This window comes from Mus musculus, chromosome X (genome assembly GCF_000001635.26).
Source record: "Mus musculus strain C57BL/6J chromosome X, GRCm38.p6 C57BL/6J".
Taxonomy (NCBI): domain Eukaryota; kingdom Metazoa; phylum Chordata; class Mammalia; order Rodentia; family Muridae; genus Mus; species Mus musculus.
The window spans coordinates 27,004,095-27,011,820 of NC_000086.7; the positions used below are offsets into that span (position 1 = coordinate 27,004,095).

The 7,726-nt window shown below is 36.5% G+C and overlaps 1 long non-coding RNA gene across 1 annotated transcript; it reads right to left on the reverse strand.

Annotated features, from left to right (window-relative positions):
• Positions 1–1,209: 1,209 nt before the first annotated feature.
• Gm7365 lies at positions 1,210–7,486 on the reverse strand. Its single transcript, XR_880618.1, has 3 exons — positions 7,455–7,486; positions 1,779–1,845; positions 1,210–1,239 (listed from the first exon to the last, which is right to left on the reverse strand). It is a non-coding gene; the product is annotated as a predicted gene 7365 (long non-coding RNA).
• Between the last annotated feature and the right edge of the window lie 240 nt (positions 7,487–7,726).

Genomic DNA, 7,726 nt, shown 5'->3' on the forward strand with positions numbered 1-7,726 from the left:
TACAAATGGTTGTGAGCCATTATATGGGTCCTAGGAACTAAACCTTGGTTTTCGAGCAACAAGTGGTCTTAATTTGAAAGCTATCTTTCCATCCCTGTCCTGTGTGTGTTTTAAGGTATGCTGGATCATTTCTCTCGATAGATGTTTATTTTTAATATACAGTGGAGATTATAGAAATATGACACTTTCCTAATATTGTCTATTTCCAGAAAAAGAAAAAAAACATAATTTTAAAGGATTCTGTAAATCATAAAAAGAGATTCAGCAAAAATGATGTGTATACATTTCAGTACATGTGTGCAGAAGAAGGCTATATTCTCAATCATATTCCAACTTACATTTTTGTTTGTTTGTTTTCCAGACAGTTTTTCTCTGTATAGCCCTGGTTGTCCTGGAACTCAACCTGTAGACCAGGGTTGCCTCAAACATAGAAATCCCCCTGCTTCTGCCTCCCAAACGCTGGGATTAAAGGCATGTGCCACCACTGCCTGATCCAACTTAAATCTTCAGAGATAGGGTCTCTCTGAATCTGCAGCTCAACAACGTCACTAGCCTGGCTAGCCAGCTAGCTATCTCTACCTACTCAGCACTGGACTGCAGCCTGCATTTTTAAAGTGGATTCTAGGCCCCCACCATAAATCCATATATTTTCAAGGAAAGCACTTTACCAAGTGAGCCATAATTCTAGCCCCTCTGCAAGGTTTGTTATGTTGCTGTAGCCACTGTCTTTTTTTTTGGGGGGGGGTGTATTTCTCTAATCATGCCTAAATTTAGGTTCCTAAAATGCCTAATGCTGGTTTTGTTTGTTTCCTTATAATAGCCAATTGCATTTCTTGCTCACTTTACAGTTAATTGGGCAAACTGGAAAAACTAACATTTCATTTGCGAGGCTTATTGCTGTGTTTTGTTTGTTTGGTAGGTGTTTTGTTAATTTCATGTGTTGGTTGGGTTTTGTTTTGTTTTGTTTTTTTTCACCACTGAAGATGAAACTCATAGCTTTTACATGGTGCTGTACCACTGAGGTACACCTTCAGCTAATCTTTGTTTCTGAATGTTGGGTGAGTAGTCATCTGTACGTGTTTTAAAGAAAACTACAATTACTGTGAAACCTAAAATTATCCTCCTATGCTATAGGGTTTATAGAGATCCGGTGCCCTCTTCTGTCCTCTTCAAACAACAGGCAAATATCTCCAAAAACACCTACCTCCAGATTTATCCAACATACTGTCTTGTTCATCTCTGTGAAGAAAGGACAATAAAATTTTAAAGCCAGAAATATAGTGGACTGGTAGAGCATTTGCCTAGCACACAAAAAACTTTACACAGGAACTTCTTTTAATTATTTAGAATAAATATATAATGTTTGGTTTGGAACAAATGTCATATGCATATAAAATACATGGCAGACAACCAAAGTGAACCTGAATTATTTACTTTTAACAATTCATACATTTACACCCCACAGTAGTTTATTCATAACTCTCCCACACTTGCTGAGACCCTTCTTCTTCCCAGATGGTCCCCCTCTTATTTTTATTATGTTTCTCCTTTTGTTTGTGTGTATATCTGGGAAGATCCCATGCAGGTGGGTATATTGTCCTAGTTGCTATGTGTTTGTGATGACAAGGACTTAAGGACCCCAAGCTGGGCTTGAACTCAATATATAGCTGCATCTGACCATGAATTGTTGATTTTCCTGAATCTACTCCTCCAGTGAAGGGATCACAAACACTACTTTTGAAGTACTCTATTGAACTGGGAAAAATTGAAAATATTACCTTATATCTTCATCTGCTTCTACGTGAGGCGGCATATTCTCATGTTTGCCAAATGCTGGCCTCTTTACTATATTGACAATAGAAAATGGAAACTTTTGAAAGTATGCTATACAAGTAATAGTTAATAAAGTATTTTCAATTTGCATTTCTCTGGAAAAACTGCCCACGTGAGTTTTTCAAACAGCTTTTATAAATGAAATAATTACATCAAGGATATTGAGGACACAAGGAGAAAACAAAACTTAAGGATAATAGGTATAGATGAGAAGTAAGATTTCAGACTTAAAGGGCCAGTGAATATCTTCAACAAAATTATAGAAGAAAACTTCCCTAACCTAAAGAAACGGATGCCCATGAACATAAAATAAGCCTACAGATCCCCAAATACTTTAGACCACAAAAGACATTCCTGTCATCACATAATAATCAAAACACCAAATGCACACAAAAAAGAGAATATTAAAAGCAGTAAGGGAAAACAGTTCAAGTAACATATAAAGGCAGACCTATCAGAATTTTACCTAACTTCTCCCCAGAGACTATGAAAGCCAGATGATCCACGACAGTTGTCATACAGACCCTAAGAGAGCACAAATGCCAGCCAAGGCTACTATACACAGTAACACTCTTTTATCATAGATGGCGAAACCAAGGTATTCTATGACAAAACCAAAATTACACAATATCTTCCAACAAATCCATCCCTTCAAAGGATAATGAAGGGAAAACACCAAAACAAGGAGGGAAATTACATTCTAGAAAAAGCAAGAAAGTAATCTTGCAGCAAACCCAAAAGAAGATGGCCACATGAACAAAATTCCATCTCTAAAAACAAATATAACAGGAACCAACAACGGCTTTTCCTTAATATCTCTTAATATCAGTGGACTCAAACACACAATAAAAAGACATAGACTAATAGACTTAATGTGTAAGCATGACCCAGCATTTTGTTTCCTACAAGAAACAAACCTCACAGAAAAAGACAGATATTACCTCAGAGTAAAAGGCTAGAAAACAATTTTCCAAGCAGATGGTCACAAGAAACAGGCTGGAGTAGGCATTCTAATATCAAATAAAATTGACTTTCAACCCAAAGTTATCAAAAAAGACAAGGAGGAACACTTCATATTCATCAAAATTAAATTTACCAAGAGGAACTCCCAATTCTGAACATCTATGCTCCAAATGCAAGGGCAGACACAATCATAAAAGAAACTTTAGTAAACCTCAAAATACACATTGCACTGCACACTATAATAGTGGAAGACTTCAACACCCCTCTCTCATCAATGGACGCATCCTAGAAACAAAAACTAAAAACAGACACAGTGAAACCAACAGGAGTTATGAAACAAATGGATTTAGTTGATATCTATAGAACACTGTATCCTAAATCGAAAGGATATCCCTTCTTCTCAGTACCTCATGAGGCCTTCTCCAAAACTGACCATATAATCAGTCACAAAACATGCCTTAACAGATATAAAAATATTGAAATAATCCCATGCATCCTATCAGATCACCACAGACTAATGCTGATCTTCAATAATAATATAAATAATAGAAAATCCACATTATGTGGAAGTTGAACAACAACCTACTCAATGATAACTTGGTCAAGGAAGGAATAACGAAGGAAATTAAAGACTTTTTAGAGTTTAATGAAAATGAAGCTACAACATAACCAGACATATGTAACACAATGAAAACAGTAATAAGAGAAAAATTCACAGCTCTTAATGCCTCTAAAAAGAAACAGGATAGAGGATGCAGGAGCAGCTTGACAGCACAACTAAAAGCTCTAGAACAAAAGGAAGCAAATTCTCCCAAGATTAATAGAAGGCAGGAAACAATCAAACTCAGGACTGAAATCAACCAAGTGGAAACAAAGGAACTATACAAAGAATCAACCAAACCAGGAGCTGGTTGTTTGAGAAAATCAACATGATAGGTAAACCCTTAGCCAGACTCCCTAAAGGGCACAGGGACATCATCCTAATTAACAAAACCAGAAATGAAAAGGGAGACATAACAACAGAAACTTAGGAAATCCAAAAAATCATCAGATCCTACTACAAAAACCTATACTCAACAAAACTGGAAAATCTGGATGAAATGGACACATTTCTAGACAGATATCAGGTACCAAATATAATTCAGGATCAGATAAACCCTAGAAATACTCCCATAACACCTAAAGAAATAGAAGCAGTCATTAATAGTCTCCCAAACAAAAAAGCCCAGGATCTGATGGGTTTAGTACAGAATTCTATCAGATCTTCATGAAGACCTAATACCAATACTCTTCAAACCATTATGCAAAATCTAAAGAGAGGGAACATTATTCAATTTGTTCTATGAAGCCAGAATTACAATTATACAAAAACCATACAAAGATCCAATGAAGAAAGGAAACTTCAGACCAATTTCCCTTATGAAAATTGATGCAAAAATATTCAATAATAGCCTTGCGAACTGAATCCAAGAATACATAAAAATGATCATCCATCATGATCAAGTACACTTGATCCCTGTGATGAGGGATGGTTTAATATACAGAAATCCATCATCTTAATACACTATAGAAACAAACTCAAAGACAAAAATCACATGATCATTTCATTAGATCCTGAGAAAACGTTTGACAAAATTCAGCACCCATTCATAGTAAAAGTCCAGGATAGATCAGGAATTCAAAGCCCATACCTAAACAAAATTAAAACAATAGACAGCAAACCAGAGGCCAACATCAGACTAAATGGTGAGAAACTGGAGACAATCCCACTAAAATCAGGGACTAAACAAGGCTGCCCACTTTCTCCCTACCTATTCAACATAGTTCTTGAAGTCCTAGTCAGAGCAATTAGACAACAAAAGGAGAACAAATGAATACAAATTGGAAAGGAAGAAGGCAAAATATCACTATTTCCAGAACATATGATAGTATATATAAGTGACCCCAAAAATTACACCAGAGAAATCCTAAATCTGATACACAGCTTCAGTGCAGTAGCTGAATACAAAATTAACTCAAACATATCAGTGGCCTTTCTCTACAAAAAGAATAAACAGGATGGAAAAGAAATTAGGGAAACAACACCCTTCAAAATAGTCACAAATAATATAAAATACGTTGGTGTGACTCTAACTGAGTAAGTGAAAGAAGGATCTGTATGATAAAAATGTCAAGTCTCTGAAGAAAAATCAAAGAAAATCTCAGAAGATGGAAAGATCTCCCATGCTCATGGATTGGCAGGATTAATGTAGTAAAAATGGCTATCTTGCCGAAAGCAATCTACAGATTTAATGCAATCCCCATGAAAATTCCAACACAATTCTTAACTGAGTTATAAAGGGCTATTTGCAAATTCATCTGGAATAAGAACAAAACCTAGGATACAAAAACTATTCTCAACAATAAAAGAATCTCTACTGGAATCACCATGTCTGACCTCAAGCTGTACTATACAGCAATTGTGATAAAAACTGCATGGTACAGGTATACTGATAGACAGGTAGATAAATGGAATAGAACTGAAGACACAGAAATGAACCCACACACCTATTGTCACTTGATCATTGACAAAGGAGCAAAAACCATCCAGTGGAAAAAAAAGACAACATTTTCAACAAATGGTGCTGGCTCAATTAGCAGTTAGCATGTAGAAGAATGCAAATTGATCTATTTTCATCTCCTTGTACAATGCTCAAGTCTAGGTAGATCAAGGAACTCCACATAAAACCAGAGACACTGAAACTTATAGAGGAGGAAGTGGGGAAGAGCTTCGAAGACATGGGCACCGGGGAAAATTTCCTGAACAGAACAGCAATGGCTTGTGCTGTAAGATTAAGAATAGACAAATGTGACCTTATAAAATTGCAAAGCTTCTATAAGTCAAAGGACACTGTCAATAGGACAAAACAGCAACCAATAAATGGGAAAAAAATCTTTACCAATCCTAAATCAGATGGGGACTAATATCCAATATATATAAAGAGCTCAAGAATCTGGACACCAGAAAATCAAATAACCCCATTAAAAAATGGGGACAGAGATAAACAAAGAATTTTCAACTAAGGAAAACTGAATGGCTGAGAAGCACCTAAAAAATGTTCATCATCCTTAATTATCAGGGAAGTGCATGTCAAAATAAACCTGAGATTCCACCTCATACCAGCCAGAATGGCTCAGATCTAAAACTCAGATGACAGCAGATGCTGGCAAGAATGTGGTGAAATAGGAACACTCCTCCATTGCTGGTGAGATTGCAAGCTGGTAAAACCACTCTGGAAGTCAGTCTGGTGTTTCCTCAGAAAATTGGACATAGTTCTACTGGAAGATCCAGCAATACTCCTCCTGGGCATATTCTCAGAAGATATTCCAACTTGTAATAATGACATGCTTCACTATGTTCATAGCATCCTTATTTATAATAGCAAGAAGCTGAAAACAACCCAGATGTCTCTCTTCAGTGGAATGGATACAGAAAATGTGGTACATTTGCATAATGAAATACTACACAGCTATTAAAAACAATGAATTCATGAAATTCTTAGACATGTGGATGGATCTGGATGAAATCTTCCTAAGGGAGATAACCCAATCACAAAAGAACACACATAATATGCATTCACTGATAAGTGGATATTATCCCAGAAGCTCAGAATAACCAAGATACAATCTGCAAAACCCATGAAACTCAAGAAGAAGGAAGACCAAAGTGTGGATACGTCATTCCTTATTAGAATGGGAAACAAAATGCCTATGGAAGGAGTTATAGAGACAAAGTTTGCAGCTGAGACTGAATGAATCCAGAGACTGCCTCACTCAGGGATCAATCCAATAAATAACCAACAAACCCAGACACTATGGCAGATGCCAACAAGAGCTTGGGGACAGGAGACTGATATAGCTGTCTCCTGAGAGGATCTGTCAGTGCCTGACAAATACAGAAGTGAATGCTCACAGACATCCATTGTACTGAGCACAGGGTCCCCAATGATGGAGCTAGAGAAAGTACCCAAGGATCATAAGGGGTTTGCATCCCCATAGGAGGATGAACAATATGAACTAACCAGTACCCCCAGAGTTCCCTGGGACTAAAGCACCAATCAAATAAAACAGATGGTGGGACTTATGGCTCCACCTGCATATGTAGGAGAGGATGTCCTAGTATGTCATCAACGGGAGGAGAGACCCTTGGTACTGTAAAGGTCCTATGCCCCAGTATTAAGGAATGCCTGGGCCAGGAATTGGGGGTGGGTGTGTTGGGGGCAGGTGGAGAGGTGAGAGGAGAGGGGATTTGCATAGGGGAAATAGAAAAGGGGATAATATTTGAAATGTAAATAAAGAAAATATATAATAGAAAAAAGGAATGAAATAATTTATTTGCAGGTTTTATGAAATAAATTCATGTTTTGCTACCATATAGGAACACTGTTCAGGTCTTTTTCTGGGGTAAAATCATAGCAAGTTATTGTTTCTCAACATATTATGTCTACAGTGCCAAGAGTAGGTATATGCACTGCTAAAACTCAGGTATAGGAATATATAGATATAGGTAAAATTAGAAATGAAGTATATGAAAACTTAGAAAAGACTTCTTCCATTGCAGGCGAGTTGGGAAAAGTCTAATGAACTGCAGGACACAATCAATACTGAAGACTGGATACCTTCAGAATGAGCCTGCTCTTCTTCTTCATCTGAATCAAAGTCAAGAAGTAATAAGTAACCTTCCTTTGGTATCACCCGCAGTTTCTTAATAGACATTTTTCTCTTAAGCGCTCAGTTGTCTTCTTAATTAAAAAATAAAAATAAAAAGAAAAAAAAAGTAGTTATCTAAATCCAAAGGTATCATGTAAATAGTTAAAAATGTCAAAAAGTCAAATAATTATCTTAGCTCATTGAAAGATTATTTCTTTTGTTTTTTAACACTTATATTTTT